Raw genomic sequence first — 19,015 nt, 5'->3', positions numbered from 1 at the left:
AAGCACTGCTTAGCTATGGGCAATTATAGTGCACTGGGTAAAGTGCTGCTTAGCTATGGGCAATTATATTGCGCTAGGTAAAATGCTGCTTAGCCATGGGCAATTATATTGTGCTAGGTAAAATGCTGCTTAGCCATGGGCAATTATATTGCGCTAGGTAAAACGCTGATTAGCTATGGGCAATTATATGTCAATATCCTTAATGCTGCTCACCTTCTTATCTTTATATATATATATATATATATATATATATATATATATATATATATATATATATATATACATTTTGTTCACTACTACATAGGCCATTTCAATGCTTTTACTAAAATTTCATTCATATATGTCAGGAATTATTTTATATACTAATTTAAATCATGAAATAGACAGGGGAGTGGTGAGACTAGAACCGGGAATGCCTCCACTTTGTGCGAATGCTCTACCACTATGCTTTTGTTATTTGGCTTGATTTGCATATAAGTTTCTTATTATCCTCTTCAATGTCTAAACTGCTAACTGTAGCTAAGCAATAGGCAAACCCACGCAAACACGCTCAAATACGGGCAGCTATATCGGGAATAATAAAAAAAATTAAAAGTTTTACATTTTATAATTGTACAGGGGTTTAGAATGTGGGGGAGTGTAGTGTTGGGTATGTACACATTTGAGCGGACTCGCTCATGTCAGTTGACATTTCCCGATTGAGAGACTTGCAGGGGCATGGATTTTTGGACTGCTCGGCATAAACATTTCTTATTATGCTCTTCAATGTCGAAATTGCTAACTGTAGCTAAGCAATGGGCACACCCATGCAAACACGTACAAATATGGGCAGCTATATCGGGAATTATAAAAAAATAAAAAGTTTACATTTAATAATCCAGCGACCACTCCGACTCCAATAACTAATGCCCAAAGGTTTTATTCACAATACCACAATAAAATAAAAAATTACATCCAGGTCAAAGCTGCATCACTTCATCAGAACATTCATCACCTCAACCTTATAGTAGGTTCAATAACTCAATTAGGTACAATCCTGTCTTTTAAAGAAACATAAAGGTCATATAAATCTAAAAGCTTCAAAAAACAGTGTGCATTTTAACAAATAGTATTCAAACAGACAGAAATAAAACAACATCTTTTAAAAATATTTAACAGGTATATATATATATAGTATATATAATATATATAACCTGAGACCTAATTTTAATGCCTATATTTAATTCATGTTTAATACTGATATGCTCATTTAATCCTGGGTTTCACTATTAAGTTTAGTTATTTGATTCAGCCTCAATAATTTATTATTCCAATCACCACCTCTAAAATCATGTCCTACTACTTCTAATATACATGATTTTAGAGGTGGTGATTGGAATAATAAATTATTGAGGGCTGAAGTCAAATGGCAACTAAGACTTAATGCTAGTGAAACTCCAGGATTAAATGAGCATATCAGTATTAAACATGAATTAAAATATAGGGCATTATATACTATTATATATATACCTGTTAAATATTTTTAAAAGATGTTGTTTATTTCTGTCTGTTTGAATACTATTTGTTAAAATGCACACTGTTTTTTGAAGCTTTTAGGATTTATATGACCTTTGTATGTTTCTTTAAAAGACAGGATTGTACCTAATTGAGTTAATTGAATCTACTATATAAGGTTGAGGGTGTGGTGATGAATTTGTTCTGATGAAGTGATAATACGAAAGCGCTTGACCTGGATGTAATTTTTTTATTTTATTGTGGTATTGTGAATAAAACCTTTGGGCATTAGTTATTGGAGTCGGAGTGGTCGCTGGATTATTAATTGTTGTTTTTTCCACTCTTCACCCTTGGTTTTTACTAAGTTTACATTTTACAATTACAAAGGGGTTTAGTATGTGGGGATGTGTATTGTTTGCTATGTGTACATTTCAGCGGACTCGCTCATTGCACTTGTCATTTTCACATTTATATAGTTGCAGGGGCGTGGATATTTGGACTGCTCGGCAGTCCGACACGCCCCCCTGCAGTCTTACATGCTCTGTGTTAGCCTTCCAGTTGAGGCAGCATGCCCTCGTGAATATGCATGATGCGCTGACATCATAGTCTTAAACGGAAGTCTCCAAGTAAGACTTGGTTAGTCTTACACGGAGGATTACTGAATCCCCCCCCACTATATTAATAAGCATTTATAAATATAACTATAATTGTAAAATAAAATATGCAAGTAATCTAAATGTTTAGAAAATATTACACCAACTGATTATGATAATATAAAATATTTTGAGAGTTGACTTCAATTTTAAATCTAATTAATATGGTACTTCTACAAATAGGACTATGTGCAACTCAAACCACTTCCATAACAGCAAAGAAATCTGCATGAAATAACTAAACAAGATATCCTTTCTTTAATTCCCAAATTGACCAAGAACAACATTTGGGACCACACCTGGATGACTGGATGGGAAATAGAAAATTTAACCCTGGGATCCCACCTGTGTCCCTGCTTGATAGGGAGGGCAGGTACTGACCTTGGAAACATGAGCGTAAACTTTTGCCTAGGCTTGGAAGGGCCTCTTGGCCAATAGCCTAGCAACTTCCTATGATTTTAGGATCCTATGATCATATTGGAACATGCAGTAATGGTGTATATGGTTTTCCTGATACTGTATATTATGCTTTGGCTTCAAATGTTAAAGTAAGAATTCAGTGGTTAAGCAATTCATATTCAAGAATTGTAATAATTGCATTTTATAAACTATAAATTATAAAACAAAAAGCTTTTCTTGTTCAAAAACATTCACATTAATTGGACAGCTTAATCAGTATGCCTATTGTAAATACAGAGTTACTCACAGGAAAGATTTCAGTAGCTGTGCCTCATGGATATTTTCAACATAGCTACTAAACTCAGATTGCGGCTGCCCATTTTTTTCTATTTGTATGTACTACCAGTGCTAGCTGCTAAATAAAAGTCCAAGCAGCAAAGCAGTTTGAAAATGGCAAATTTTGCAGATCTAAACTGGCTGAAGGGGAAAAATGCACTACACTGAGAACAGTTGTTGTGTCTTTCGGCTTTTCCTGGTTAGGGGTCACCACAGCAGAACTCCGGTCCACTAATGATTGGCAGTAGATTTTTATGTGCCAAGTTGCCAGCCCTGATGCACACTCTTCAACAAACATACACCCATTCACATATGTCTGCACACAGAAGATGCTCTAGCTGAGAATCGAACAGGACAATGTCTTACTGTGAGGTGACAATGCTACCGCAGCACCACCACTGCAGATACTGAGAACAGTTATAGTACTGAATAGAAGATAGTGTCCAAAGTAAGTATTCAGATTCTGAACAACCATCATGGACTGACAAACTAAAGGAAAAAATGCTGTTGTTCAAATTTTTAATCTTATGCAATTTCATTCTTAAGAAGTTATTCTGAATAAAAAAATGACAGTGCTTACATTTAAAAGTTTTTAGATTGCTCAATTTTTTATCTTAGAAACTTCTCTGTTACTTTTTTTTTATTTAACACAGCTATGAGAAATATGTACTGTGTAAGTATCAGCACATATATGTTGAATGTGTGCAGTGCATGCTTCACAATCTCCTGCAAGGAAAAAAAAAAACAGAGAAGAACATTAAAGTCTGTTTATGCAATGGGATTCTTAAGAAAGGAAAGCAATTTCTTTTTTTTTAAATAATATTGTATAATGGCAATAATCTACTTCTGTGTATAAGTATCACAGGATTTACAGATGATTGACTTTAATCACTCAGGAGTCACTATCATAATAAAGCTACACCATCCATAAGTAAACCCATTCATATTGGAAAGCTTTTACATTAAACTAATTATCCAAACATCTCTGATACAAACAATAATGTTACATATTAGCTTCACCTAGAAACAGAACATTATCACTAGTTTTGGAGATTATACAAATGGAATTTTAAACCGATCCTTATATATTCCATAGAGAATATGGATGAAAAGTTAATCAGACAATATTTGTTGCTGGAGGTATAACAGGAAAATTATAGCAAACTGACAGTATGTTTAGGACTGTGAGTAATTAACAAATTCTGCACAGTTTCAGTCATTTGTTCAGACATTATGATCTAAAAATATTCTATGTTCTTAAGTGCCTCAATTTCCACGTGTTTAAAAAAAGAACAGCTACCTCTTCTGTTGTATCTTTTAGCAGTTGCTCAAAAGAAAATTACTAAATATTGAAAGAAATCCATAACACATTGTTCTTCTGAGTGTGAATATAACCATATTGTTTGTAAAGAGAAATCAACACTTTTCTAATGACAAATTATGTCAGTAAATGTTGGAACAGTTATAATGATATCAAAAGAAGCTTTAGTAAATTATAAATATTAGAATACACTGGTGCCATTACTAGATTACTACAAAGAAAATACTCTTTGATATTATGGTTACTTATATATAATGGGGTGAACTAATGAAAACTTACATTTATTATATCTTTTGAATATTGTTAAAGATAGCAAGAGAACAAGAATGTGGTATAGATAATTGGTTCAACCAACAACTGAACAAAAGTAAACCAAAAACAAAAGAGGATGAACCAAACCACAACAGGCAGTAGATGAAAAAGAATTCAGTTTAATGGTAAGCACTTTTGCAGCACATCCAGTTGCTTCATCAGACACACAAGAAATGCAACTCCTTACTTTTAAACTAAAAACAACCAAAAAAATAATTTGTTCAAATACATGGAATAATAAGTTTAAATGTATTGATTGTTAAAGATAATTGACATACCTTACATATAATGTATGTAGTTTGAATAATGTTTACTTGAATTTCTTTCATTTCACTTTATAGTCGAAATAGTAGTGAATAACCATATCAAACATTTTGTTTACATTATTAGCTAAATATGCTGCATTGAAGCAGCTGACTTGTTTTATATTGGGCAATACCTGTACATTAATACCCTGTTGAATAATGTTCAATCCATAATAGGTTATTGATGTTCATTTTACTTATTATCGAAAATATAATAAAATTCTGCCCTGGCAAACCTTTTACATTTAATAGCCCATGGACAGTTCCAACTACTGACAGATTTTCTTTAACATATCATTTACCCATGTAGGTTTTCTCACACAGTGATGCACCATAATATATTTACAATGATTCACCTACAACTTAACTTTAAAAAATGGTAACCATTTGATATTCCAAGTCTTGTTAGATCAAGGTCCATAAGAGCAAGATGAAATGACTGAAAATATAGACTCAAATATACCAAATCTTAGACTGATGTTTATTGAAATAGTCCAATATCTCAGAGGTATGGCAGTCTTGGAGTTGGTGCATATCAGTTTAAAGAGTGTGAGAAGTTTACTGACAACATTAGAAATGCACGAGGGCTTGTCCCTTGCAAAAAAACACTTTAAAGGAGAATAACAATGTTTGACATTTTCTGTTATGCTGTATTTATAGACTTTTTTTCGTAATTCTGGAGCTCACATTTATGAGTCTCAGAATTGCAGTAAGGTTGTGACTAATCTGAATAGCATGCTAATCATTGTTTTTGTCTCTGTCTTTGCATTATTGTATTGAATAGTTACGTAGGATTTCAATGTCTACAACATATCCAGGCCCACCATGTTAGATGAAGGCAATAAAGGTGGTGGCGTCACCATTTTCTCAAAAAAAAAAACACCAACAGACTCATTAGACAAGATAACAACATGGAACTTCTCTACATTCATGGCAAGAATAGAAACACTGTGAATAAAAACAAGTGTGGCCAAATCAAGGAAATGCAGAACAAAGCTCACTCAATTCACCAATTGAAGAGAAAAGTCAGTGTTATTTAATATATGCCCAAGCAAGTAAAGTTTTCACAAATAACGTCATCAGGTGCTAGAAGTCTCAGAAACCATGGCCAATATTATGCAGAGCTAATAGTAAAGGATATATCACATACTTGGACTCAGAGGATATAGCCAATCTACTAGTGGAGAAATTTAGTTCAAACTAAGCCTATAGACTACTATTTCAACCTACCAAGTGCCCTGCACTATCCAATATCCTACAACCATATACTCCCCATAGAACACTTAGATCTACCCACCAAAACCTAATCACCATCCACAAACCCAAGCGCCCAGCTGGTCAACTTTTGCTTTCCTTCGCCTTAGCCAAAAAATGGAATGCTCTTCCCTCCACTCTTAGGACCTGCGATAACCTCGAAAACTTTAAAACTCTTCTTCATTCTCACCTTTACTCAAACAGGAAATGCAGCTGTACTCTTCACCCTCTACCTCTCAAGGTCTCCTCCACTTTTACTCCTGGCTAACCTCTCACCTAGCTAACCTTGCTCATTTGTATTATGTATAAATAACTATACTGTAAAATCTAGCCTCAAGGCCATTTGCCTGTCTTTTACACCTAAATAAAATTGTAATTGTTTATTTGTCAGTAATGCAAAGTTTCTTAGTAATTATTCATGTAACTATGTATTGCTGGAGCTTTTCTCCCTGGGACTTCACTGAAAACGGGGTCCCCGAGCCCAGTGGGCCTCCCCGGTCAACAAACTGGAATAAATAAATAAATAAATATAACTTCACGCCTTCTTCTCTCCTATATTCCCACACCACATAAGGGCATCTAGTCTCCAAACCTCCAAAGAACAAATACTCAAGGTATTATCCAAAGCCAAGAAGACTACGTCTATGGGGCTAGATAACATAACAAAATACCTATATGTTAGTCTAAAACATGACTTGTCAAACCCCTTACAGGGCTTATTTAATATCAGCCTCCAAATAGGTTTTGTACCAGATGAATGGAGGACAGCAACAGTCACCTCATTGCACAAAAGTGGAATATAAATGGACCTGGGTAATTATAACTTCATAAGCCTGACCAGCCTAATCTGTAAGGTTATGAAAATGATCATTATGGAATTAATAGATAAGGGCATAGGTAACCTTCAAACTCTTAACACAAGACAGTTCAGGTAAGTCAGGGGCAGATCTTGCCTGCTTAACCTGATCACATTTTTTAAGAAGGTTACTGAAGAGATGGATGAGGGAAAATCAGTACACATCACATATCTAGACCTTATAAGGGTATTTAGCACCATCTCACATGCATACAAAATAGATAACGCTTCCAGTTAAAAGTAAATCCCTGTATAAATGGCTTACAAATAGAATCCAGAAAATTAGAGTGGGTGGCTCTACCTCGTCCTCTAAAAGACCTGTCACTAGCAGTATACTCCAGGGTTAATTCCTTGGGCCACTCTCTTTGGCATTTTCTTCTCAGAGGTCAAAGCAAATGTTAAGGGTTTATGGATGACCATCTTTGTAGATGACTGTAAATATGATGTCATCATGAAGTCCTCAGAAAAAGTACAGTTGTGTAAAATCTCACCATAACAGTAGATATCCTGTTTTTCACTGTTGCATTATTCATCATATTGGAATGTCCCTCCCAGTGTAGCCTGACTCTCGGCCAATATAAAAAAGCCTAAAAAAAGATCTTCTATGTGCCATACATCACATTTATGCTCCCTGTACAGAATGTAGTGCATAAAAGGGACGTACAGATGCAACCACCTAGAAATGAATTGCCCAGAAGAGAACAGTTGCCATAGGATAAAAGGAGTCCATGCACATCCAGAAGGGCAGAAATGCAGAACAAACAAAAGGGGGTGGGAGGGAGGGAGTGAATACTGCAACAGTGAAGAGAAGGACATCTACTGTTATGGTAAGATTTTACATAACTGTATTATGTCCTTCTATATCACTGTTGCAGTATTCATCATAGAAGGGAGACTAAAAAAAAAGCTCAAGAAACAGAATGGGAGGTGGAAGGCTGAGAATAGCCCTCAACAAACCCACATAAAATGGTTTCAGCAAAGCCTACTCTGGCCCTAGAAACCATATCCAACTTATAATGCTTAGTAAAGGTATGCACTAAAGACCAAGTAACAGCTTCAAGGATGGAATTATTGTCCAACCCCTTGAAGAAGGCAGCAGAACAGGCAACAGCCCTAGTAGAATAAGCTCTAACAGAAGTAGACATATATTTGCCTTGAAAAGAATAACAAATGTAAATGGCATTAGATATCCAGGAGGAGGTGGTTTGCTGAGAAACAGTCAAACCCAAAGACCGGGAATGAACGGAAGCAAAAAGCCGATTGCACTTATGAATAATCCTAGTTTTATCCAAATAGTGCTTGAGCTGTCTGTGCAAATCCAAAGTATGCAGGGCCCTCTCACTAGCAGACTGAGATGAAGGGAAAAAGGCAGGGAGTTGTATCGAGTGATTGAAGGACAACTCATTTACTACCTTGGGCATAAAAGAAGGATTAGTATGAAGGGGCACCCTGACCCTGTGAAAAAACAAAAAAGGGGGAATGGTCATAAGGGCCTGGAGCTCAAAAACCCTCCAAGCAAAAGTAAGAACCCGCAACAAAACAGTCTAACAGGTATAATGTTGCTAAGAAGCCGAATCTGCAGGCTCAAAAGGAGCTTCAGTCAATTTTTTCAAAACAAAATTAAGGTCCCAAGGGGGAAGAATAGGTTTTTGGAGGCCTAATATGCAGGACACTTTTAAGAAATTGTTTGACCTCAAAACAAGAAGTCAAAGGAGAATTCAAGGTCGAAAAAGCAGAAATAGCTGATGAATGGGCCTTCACAGAAGAATAGGCCAAGCTGGACTGGAGCAACTCACACAAATAAAAAGGGACCAGACCATACCTCTCAACTTAGAAACATCAAAAATCTGAACAAAGGCCCATGAAAAGTAGGTACAACTGGCCAAAGATCTGGACAATGATTAACATAAAAGTTGCATGCATAATTATGCAACCCTGCCCACTCCAGCAGAATTGTGGAATACCAACATTTTAAGAAATGGAAAGCATCATACCTCTCAAATGTCCAGATTTCTACAGAATGATCAGATTTTTGCATCATATCGTTGGTCTACTCCTCTTAAAATTGGTGGCAAACTACAGATGATTGAAATCACTAAATAATGAAGTATATTTGAGTTTCAGACTTCATATCCTTCAGAAAACACAAGTTAAAAGAAAACCCATTATTATAACAACATTTTAAGTTTACAACAGCAATATTTAAAATCTGTCCATATTGTTCAGCCTTTGTCTTCCCATTATTTAAGGCTTTACTGGATTTCTTGTGTTAGGAGTTGAGACTGTCACACATTCAGTCTTACATTTTTCAACTATCAGTGGTACAGTGGTAACTAATATTGAATCATATCAATTGATGAAAAGAACTGTTTTATAAGTATAATGTAACACATTGTAACCATCCTGTGAGCTTCCCGGTTGAAGTTATATACATTTCAACTGTCTATGATGTTGACTCGTATTTTAGCTCTGTCCCTCTTAAAAATGATGACTTTTGTAGAAAAGCTGGTGAATTACACTTAATAAATAATGACAGTAATTAGAATTATATACTTCTTTTACTTCAGAAAATAGATATTCATTCATATTTTCTTATTCTGTCAATATCTCCGGTTAATATTAATAATGTTTTAAAAAATGTCCCTGTTAGGGACACATTTGAGTTGGGTTGCATGGTTGGGCTTATAAAGGCCCTGTTGGTTGTAAGTCTAGTATATACATATGAACATAATACAAAACCTGTTATTCTAACAACGTTCTAAGTGTTTGTAATTTGACTGTAATCTGTACACAATGTGAGGAAAAATTGGGGGTAGATGAGCTGTATGACCAAGGAGAAAAGGGGATTTTTTTAAATCATTACTTTGATTACAGTTGATAAACATCTGCACAATGCCTTCCATCCCTTCAGGCTGACTGACATAAGAAGGAAAGGGAAAACATTTTTAATTGCATGATTGCATCACATACAGGTGATAAGAAGTGGGACATTGTGCAAGCATATGGACTGTTTGAGTCTTCTTTCATTTCTGTTAGAACGCGAGGAAGATTGAGACGATCAGTAGGTGGTAGCCATGAGTCGCAAAAAAAATTTTTTTTCTAGCTACATTGCATACGACAGCAGCTATACTTTGAAGATACAAGCACAGGCAGGCAGATGGTGCAGAGAAAAGTAATTCAGTGTTGACTTGATGTTAGACTGCACAGATCTGCCAGCATACGGACAAAAAGAAGTATGGTATGAAACTATAATGTCAAACATTTCTGATTCAATTTAATCATCAGTTATGCACCAGGACTTCATAAACGTACAATGGGCAAAATGAAACTAAGATCCAAGCTTCGGGTCAGTCTCACACTATGAACCTTCCATCCCTTCTGGCTGCTGTAGCATAAGATGGTCAGACAGCAGCTTAGAAGAAAAAAAAAAGAAAAAACACTTTTTTTACTTTCCTTCTTTCTTTTTTTAATACCTTGTATGGAGACAAAACTGATATTGTTTAGGATAGGACAGCAGGCAGAGAGGTGCAGGGAAAAGTAATTCAGACTTACTACACAACTCAGAAACTTGCGAGAAAATGAAGACCAGACTTAACCTGACAAAAAGCATCAAGTCACCTTCAGGGTTTGTAACTCATCCCACCCCATGCGCAGCTGGGTGAATGCTAGAATTGTTAGCTGCAACATTCTAGATTAGAGGTGAGTGAGCCCTCCTCATTCTCTTCCTGATGTAAAGTGTCACAGACACAAGACTCGGGAGTCCGAATGGAGAGATGATAAGTCAGTAAACAAAGAAGAGTGCTGAAAGTGAATTCATCCTCAAGTCTTGGTGAGTACCTTCCCAAGATGCACCCTGTTTTTCACAAAATCCCACCAAGACGACATTACTATATAGAATGCATTTTATATAGCATATATCATGGACAGAAGTAAGTCAAAAATTAAAGAAAGATAGCTGGGTGACAAGACCCAGGATAAAAAAGTGCCCAGTCTTGGTAGGTACACTGATGCCAGGACTGGAAAAAAAATGACAGTGTAGAATCCTCAAAATATTGGAACATTCCTACAATGGGGTCAGGCACAGGGGGAGGACCACCCCCCATTCAAAAAGGAAGTAGCAGTCCACAAAAATCACAAAAACTGATAGGCCAAAGAAGAGCCATAAAGATGATAGAGTAGACTATTGAGGATAAGAAAGAAATTATGTATTGTTACTCATCATCTTCTTTCGGCTGTTCCCGTTAGGGGTAGCCGCAGCGGATCACCTGTTTCCATTTCTTCCTGTCCTCTGCATCTTGCTCTGTCACACCAACCACCTGCATGTCCTCTCTCACCCCATCCATAAACTTTATCTTAGGCATTCCTCTTTTCCTGTTACCTGGTAGCTTCATCCTTAGCATCTTTTTCCCAATATACTCAGCATCCCTCCTCAGCACATGTTCAAACCAAAGTAATCTTGCCTCTCTGGCTTTGTCTCCAAACCTTCCAACCTGAGCTGACCCTCTAATATACTTATTCCTAATCCTGTCTAACCTCGTCACACCTAGTGCAAATCTTAACATCTTTAACTCTGCCACATCCAGCTCAAACTCCTGCCTTTTTGTCAATGCCACTGTCTCCAATCCATATAACATAGCTGGTCTCACTACCCTCTTGTAGACCTTCCCTTTCACTCTTACAGGTACTCATCTGTCACAAATCATGCCTGACACTCTTCTCCACCCACTCCACCCTGCCTGTACTATCTTCTTCACCTCTCTTCCACACTCACCGTTACTCTGAACTATTGACCCCAAGTATTTAAACTCATCCCCCTCCGCCACCTCTACTCCTTGCATCCTCACCATTCCTCTATCCTCCCTCTCATTCACACATATATAGTCTGTCTTAGTCCTGCTGACCTTCATTCCTCTTCCCTCTAGAGCATATCTCCATCTCTCCAGGGTCTCCTCCACCTGTTCCCTACTCTCACTACAGATCACAATGTCATCTGCAAACATCATAGTCCACAGGGACTCCTGTCTGATTTCGTCTGTCAACCTGTCCATCACCATTGCAAATAAGAAAGGAGCTGATCCTTGATGTAACCCCACCTCCACTTTAAATGCATCCCGTCACTCCCACCACAGACTTCACCGCTGTCACACTACCCTCGTACATATCCTGTACCACTCTTACATACTTCTCTGACACTCCTGACTTCCTCATACAATACCACAACTCCTCTCTAGGCACCCTGTCATATGCTTTCTCTAAGTCTACAAAAACACAATGCAACTCCTTCTGACATTCTCTGTACTTCTCCATCAACACTCTCAGAGCAAACATTGCATCTGTAGTGCTTTTTCCCCGGCATGAAACCATACTGCTGATCACTGATCATCACGTCCCTTCTTAACCTAGCTTCCATTACTCTTTCCCATAACTTCATGCTGTGACTGATCAATTTAATCCCTCTGTAGTTACTACAGCACTGTACATCACCCTTATTCTTAAAAATCGGTACCAAAACACTTTTTCTCCATTCCTCAGGCATCCTCTCACTTTCTTAGATTTCATTAAACAATCTGGTTAAAAACTCCACTGCCATTTCAACTAAACACCTCCATGCTTCCACAGGTATATTATGCAAAAAGCCCAGAATTTCCAGACACAAGATATACAAAAGGATTAAGAGAGAAATTAGAGGAAAGAAAAATACTTCCACAAGAAAAACTGTCAGAAGCCTCAAATAAAAAATTGTGTTCATTAATACAACAGAGTTGTGAAAAACATAGACAAAGAAACGTTGATATGTTTGAAAAAAGATGCATCTGAGGAAGTGCAAAAATATAAACAACAAAACCGAGAGATTTTTGAAAAGTATAAAAAAGAAATATGGACATGGGAAAGAAAGAGAAATTTGATATGGTGCAATATTTATGCAAAGTTGAAAACCAAATTAATCAGTACATAAAAGGCAGCCTCAAATATATTCAAAGAAAAATACAGGCAAATGCACCCAGATATGGAAAATTTCACAATAAAAACATAATATCACATAAGAGGGAATATAGAGAAAAAGATTATAAAGTAGAAGTTAAAAAAATAGAAGCTGAAGTTATGGAACATCTGTGAAGTGAAGGATTTGGTGTAGTAGATCTAACACAGGTTATATCACAGCATGATGGAACAAGTCCCCAAAGTAAGGAGAAACAGGATGATCAGGAGACATCTGAAGAATTAAATAAAGAAATTATCTAGCGGTTAAAAGACTGCAAAGTAAAAAATCAAAAGATAAATAAAATAAAAAAAAGAAGTCCAATGTCCAAAGGTTTAATAAAAACACAACAGCCCCAAAATATGAAGGCAAAGCTTTCGATTACAAGACTCTTTTTTTAACTGCATAACATAGATACTGCAAGTCTTTTATTTAAATAAAAAACAGCCAATCAAATGAATAAAAAATCATTTAAGAGTCATGTGATATTAATGATCCTGAAACTTAAAGGATATATATAACACTCTCAAATATATATATACAAAATATTAGATATAATATATACTATTTAACATTTAATAATATTAATAGAATACTAATAGAATAAAGCCCAGATATATTGAAATTAGTACAATAGAAATATAAAATAAAATAAACTTTCTTATATCAAATAGAGTATCACATAGAAAATATTATAAAAATTCCAATTAAATTTTTAGTACTGGTTTTATTCTATTACAGGAGGTAAGCCCTGGTAATTTATCAACCCTAAATAAATTAATCTATTTGTACTCCATCAACTCAGTTTTAGTTACTATATCCCCACTATGTATATCTTAAAATATATTTTGCAATATTCTAAACTTAAATTTATGTTCTTGACTATAAGTTATAATATGCTTAGCTAGAGCATTAGTTTCAATACCTCTCCGAATATCACAGAGGTGTGCACATATCCTCTCTTTTAGCTTCATATTGGTCTTTCTTATATAGAAAGAATCACACTGAGTGCAGTTAGCAAAATAGACCACATTTTCAGTATAACATGTACCTGATGCTTTAAACATAAATATGTTATGACTTATTGGATGTACAAAATACAAATTGGTATTAATTTCTTTACAATAGGTCCAATTATGACAAGGGATGGTGCCAGGTTTAATCATATTTAAATTATTCTTCTTACCATTATATAAGTCTTTATAACACAAATACAATTTTAAGTTCTTTTCTTTCTTTTATATAAACCTTGGTCTGGCACCTCTAATATTGTAAATCTCAGAGTTGGTATTTAGTATGCTCCAATTTTTTTCAGTAACTTGCTTGATCAAAGTTGTGTGCCTATTATACTTCATTATATAGCCAACACAATAGTTGTTATTACTACTGGTATGAACTTCATGAGCCTGAGAATAATGATGTGATCTAAACCATTCCTCCCATTCTTCACGAATTCTTTAGTACTCTCAATAATTTTTGGGTTATAGTTCCTACCAAAAAAAAATCATCTGCCATACTGTTAATCTCAGATAAAATTTTTTCTTCCCTTGTACACAGCCTACTGGCTCTTAAGAAGTGACTCTTAACCACTCCTTTATATACATGTCTAAGGTGAATACTTTCTCAGTGAACATGCCTAACAGCCTGTACATTTTTTCTGTGACATGTACTATCAAAACCATTGTCATTAAGAAAAACAACTATATCAAGAAAACAAAATTTATCATATGAACACTGGACATCAAATGTCAGAAACTCAGTAAAAAACTAATGTCTTTCGGCTTTTCCCAGTTAGGGGTTGCCACAGCAGAACTCCGGTCTGCTAATGATTGGCAGTGGACCTTTACGGTGCAGAAGTGCCAGCCCAATGCCCAACCTTCAAAGAAGGCACATCCATTCACGCACGCACCTACCTGCATGTCTTTAAACATCACTCGACCTCGGGGAGGACATTAGCATGTAACTAATCAGCAAACTGATCAAGGCTATCAGCATCACCTGGTCACAGCAAAAATATTTAAAAAATATGAAGTGCTCACTCCTAAAGACAGTATCATTACAATTAAAAACAAATTTCTCTTCCTGTCTGTTCAACACAAAGTTAGCATACATATTAGCAAGTTGGGTGCCCATGGCGACCAGCAGTTTTTGATGGTAGAACTTCCCGTCATAAACAAAGATGTTATTACTCAGTGCAATGTCAAGCATGGAACAAAGCATTTCAGTTTTCAAGGTCGAAAAACCACTATGAGTTTGGAGAAATTCTCTGATAGACTCTAGCCCATAATCATTAGGAATAACCATAAATAATGATTTTATATACATGGGGCAGCCACGGTGGTGCAGCAGTTAGCATTGCTGCCTCACAGCAAGAGGCTCTCCAGTTCGATTCTCAGCTGGGGTGCCTTCTGTGCGGAGTCTGCATGTCTTCCCTGTGGTCACATGGGTTTCCTCCAGGGTGCTCTAGTTTCCTCCCACACCCCAAAGACATGCTGTAGGTGGATTGGACACTCTACATTGGCCCTAGGCATGAGTGTGTGCACATGTATGCCTTCAGTGAAAGGTTGGGTGCCAGGCTGGCAACTCAACACTGTAAAACTCCACTGCCAGTCATGAGCGGACAGGTGATCCACTGTGGTGACCCCTAACCAGAAATAAGCCAGAAGAAGAAGAATGATTTTATATACATGGCTACCAACAGCAGTCTGTCATATTCATTAAGATATAACCAGTTTCTTAGGCTATTTAAAAAATCTATAGTTGCTCTAATATAGCTTTTACTTTGTCTCAATAATGGGCTGAGCTGTTTCTCTAAGTACTTTGAGAGGGTTGTATTAATCCATTTATTTTCTGAAAGAATCGGTCTCATAGGCAATGTTGTTAAGTTCTTATGAATTTTTGTGAGACTGTATATTATTGGGATCACTGGATTAGGTAAATATAAAATGTTATACATTTCTGGAGTTATTAAGCTCTCCATTAAGGAGTCATACAGATAGTAAGCCAATAAATCCAAAACCACGGAAGCAGTTCACCAGCGATGACCAACACACTTTATTGCAAGTACAAGAAACAAATCACTGCAAAACGTAAACGCTGTTAACATCCACCAATGCGTTGCCTCCACAAACATGTAAGACTTCTTCAGACTAACAAGTATTATTTGAAAACACCTAATATACTCACATGTGGTCTATACCAACCAATAAAATTCATTACATAAATGATTAACATTAAAAACATCTGTTTACAAGGCTCATTTGAAATTACTATTTGAAACTGCTAAAAACACATTTCGATATTCAATTTTAAAAAACTCCATTCTTCATTGATTTAAAATTCATAATCACTCAATAATTTATTTAAAACCACATTAAATAAATAAATACAAATGTATTACAAACTACTAAATATTTATTCTTTTAAAACCCTTTCTACTCTTTATTTCTTAAAAGTTCATTCCTGGCCTACTAGCACCATCTGCTGTTCCTAAAGAGCAATTACAAATAGAACTAAATCTTGGCTGCTCTTAATTTTAACACTGAAGTTAAAGAAATTTGATCATTAAGCCCTGGGAAATTAGTTGCATCTAATAAAATTTGCCACCAGAGCTCTTTAAATTCTAATTTTTCTTCCCAAGGGCCCCCTCTTATTTCTCTTTTAACCTGTTCCAATACAAAGAAGGTGAATTTAGCATTGTTACAATCTAGCGTGTGTTTGAACAGAGCATTTGTTTCTTTTTTCTTAGATATCTCGTAAATATGCTCATAAATTCTCTTCTTTAATGCTCTCTCCGTCTTCCCCACATAATATGACTTACATTCCAAACACATAGCTAAATACACCACCCCCTGTGTATCACAATTAAAGTATCCAGAGGCAGTAATATTAATGTCCCTTGCTGGCAACAAAATTTCCATTCTGTTACTAATATGTGGGCACTGATTACAGTGTCCACATTGATATGTTCCATATTTTCTATTTTTATCATATAGTAACATTTTCTTAGAAATTTCATTGCTGTTACTTACTTTATTATTTTCCAACAAATTTTTAATACTTCTACCATTTTTATATACAACCTTAGGCATCTCTTTCTTATTGTTCAGGATATCAGTGAATGAAACAAAATTGCTCCATTCTTTCTGGAAAATCTTTCTTACTTTAATATTCAAATTATTAAACTCCATCACTAATGCTGAATTATACTGTCCATCATTAACTACATTGATTTTATTATAGTTATTAAAAGATGGCAAATTGTCATTATTTACAGTTAATTCTACACCTTTTATAGGTTTGTATTTACCTGGTCTATTTTCCTCTACCTCTTTTCTAGTTCTTGAAACAAATTCATAAGGGTAGCCCCTGGCTAAAAACATTCCCTCCAGTGTATTACATTCCTTGATGAAATCATCATCTTTACTAGTCATACGACACCCCCTCACAAATTGTCCCTTGACAATATTCTTTTTACAATGTGGGGGGTGCGCGCTAGTGAAATGTAAATAGGAATTGCAGAAGGTGTTTTTCCTAAAAACCTTGGTTTCAAAATCCCTATTATTCGCGTTCTTATATATTTCAACGTCCAAATATTGTAACCTATCTGTGGACGTAGTAAACGTGAATTTTAAGAAATTAGTGGTATTCTGTAGATAATTCATAAATTCCAATAGTTTTTCACTACCCCCAATCCAAAAAATAACTATATCATCTAAAAACCGCCTGTAGAGGGTCCAATATTGGGTATATCCTGAGTTATGGACAAAATTGGACTCCCAAGCTGCTAACACAATGTTAGCATATGTGGGTGTAGCCGCACCCATTGCTACTCCACTAATTTGCTGGTAATACTCATCATTGAAAACCATAAAATTGTTCCTTAGTACAACATCTACCAATGCTACCACTGCATTTTTCTCCAAATGTGACAGTTTTTGTCAAGAAAAATCATATCCTCAAATAATCTCATGCCTTCATGGTGGGGTATGCATGAAAATAAATCAATGACATCAATTGTCACAAAAATGAGATCATTTGAAAATAAATCTGACTTAATGTCCTCAATAGGTCCCAAGAATCCTTTAGTATATATTTGTTCATGGCCCAAATATGCTTTGCTGTTATATCCACATATTTGGCCAAGCTAGTGGTCTTGGAACCATCCGCTGAAACTATCGGTCTTAACGGTGGGTCACTAACATTTTTATGTACCTTTGGTATCCCAAAAATAATGGGTATCCTTGGTTTAGGTACATACAAAAACTGATGTAATTTAACATCTATTATGCCTTCCAGTAGCAAATTATCTAGAATATTATCTATTTTTTGGTAAGCTAGTTGTACTTCATTTGAGGAAACTATTCTGTATTTATTGCCATCACCTAAGATAGTATTCATTTTACCGTCGTAGATAATGTTTTCCATTATAACCACCCCTCCCCCTTTGTCAGGTTTCATGATCCTGACTTGATTATTAAACCTTAACTCATTCAATGTTTTATATTCTTCTTTTGTGATATTATATTCTTTCTCCACAAGTTTAAATTCTTCTCTAATTTTCTTTTCTAATATCAGGTCAAGGTTTCTAATCTGGGGGTGATAAGGGGGATTATATGTACTTTTCCTGATGAGCATATTTTCCTGGCGGTTTTCATCCAACGCCTTAGGGGGAAGTGTGACACAAAGATTCACTTTCCTTAGGAACAACTTCATATCTATTAAGGACTGAACCAGGTCACCTTTCATATTAGGAATGAATTTGAATCCCTTACTTAGAATATCAAAATGTGTTTTGTTAATACAAATATTACTAAAATTATAAATAGAAAAATTGTTAAGTGAATATGTAGTTCCTGTGCATAGGATACCTGAACTTAACTCATCCTCCACTGTTAAGCTAGTATCAGGGCTCACTTGTTGTGTCAAAATTTCCATCTCCTCAGGGGAAAAAACATGGGTGGGTCCAAGGGTATTAATAACTGTATTTAATATCTCCCTCTCCCCCTTCTCACTCACCTCCATTGAAAATTTTGATACCTATTGTCATTTACATGGTGCTTCGTTCTATTTAATGGTGGAAATTCAGTATCGTAATTAATCCAC

Source organism: Protopterus annectens, chromosome 2.part2, assembly GCF_019279795.1.
Source record: "Protopterus annectens isolate FY-2018-M chromosome 2.part2, PAN1.0, whole genome shotgun sequence".
NCBI classification, from domain to species: Eukaryota; Metazoa; Chordata; order Ceratodontiformes; family Protopteridae; genus Protopterus; species Protopterus annectens.
Note: the sequence above shows the minus strand (reverse complement) of the source record.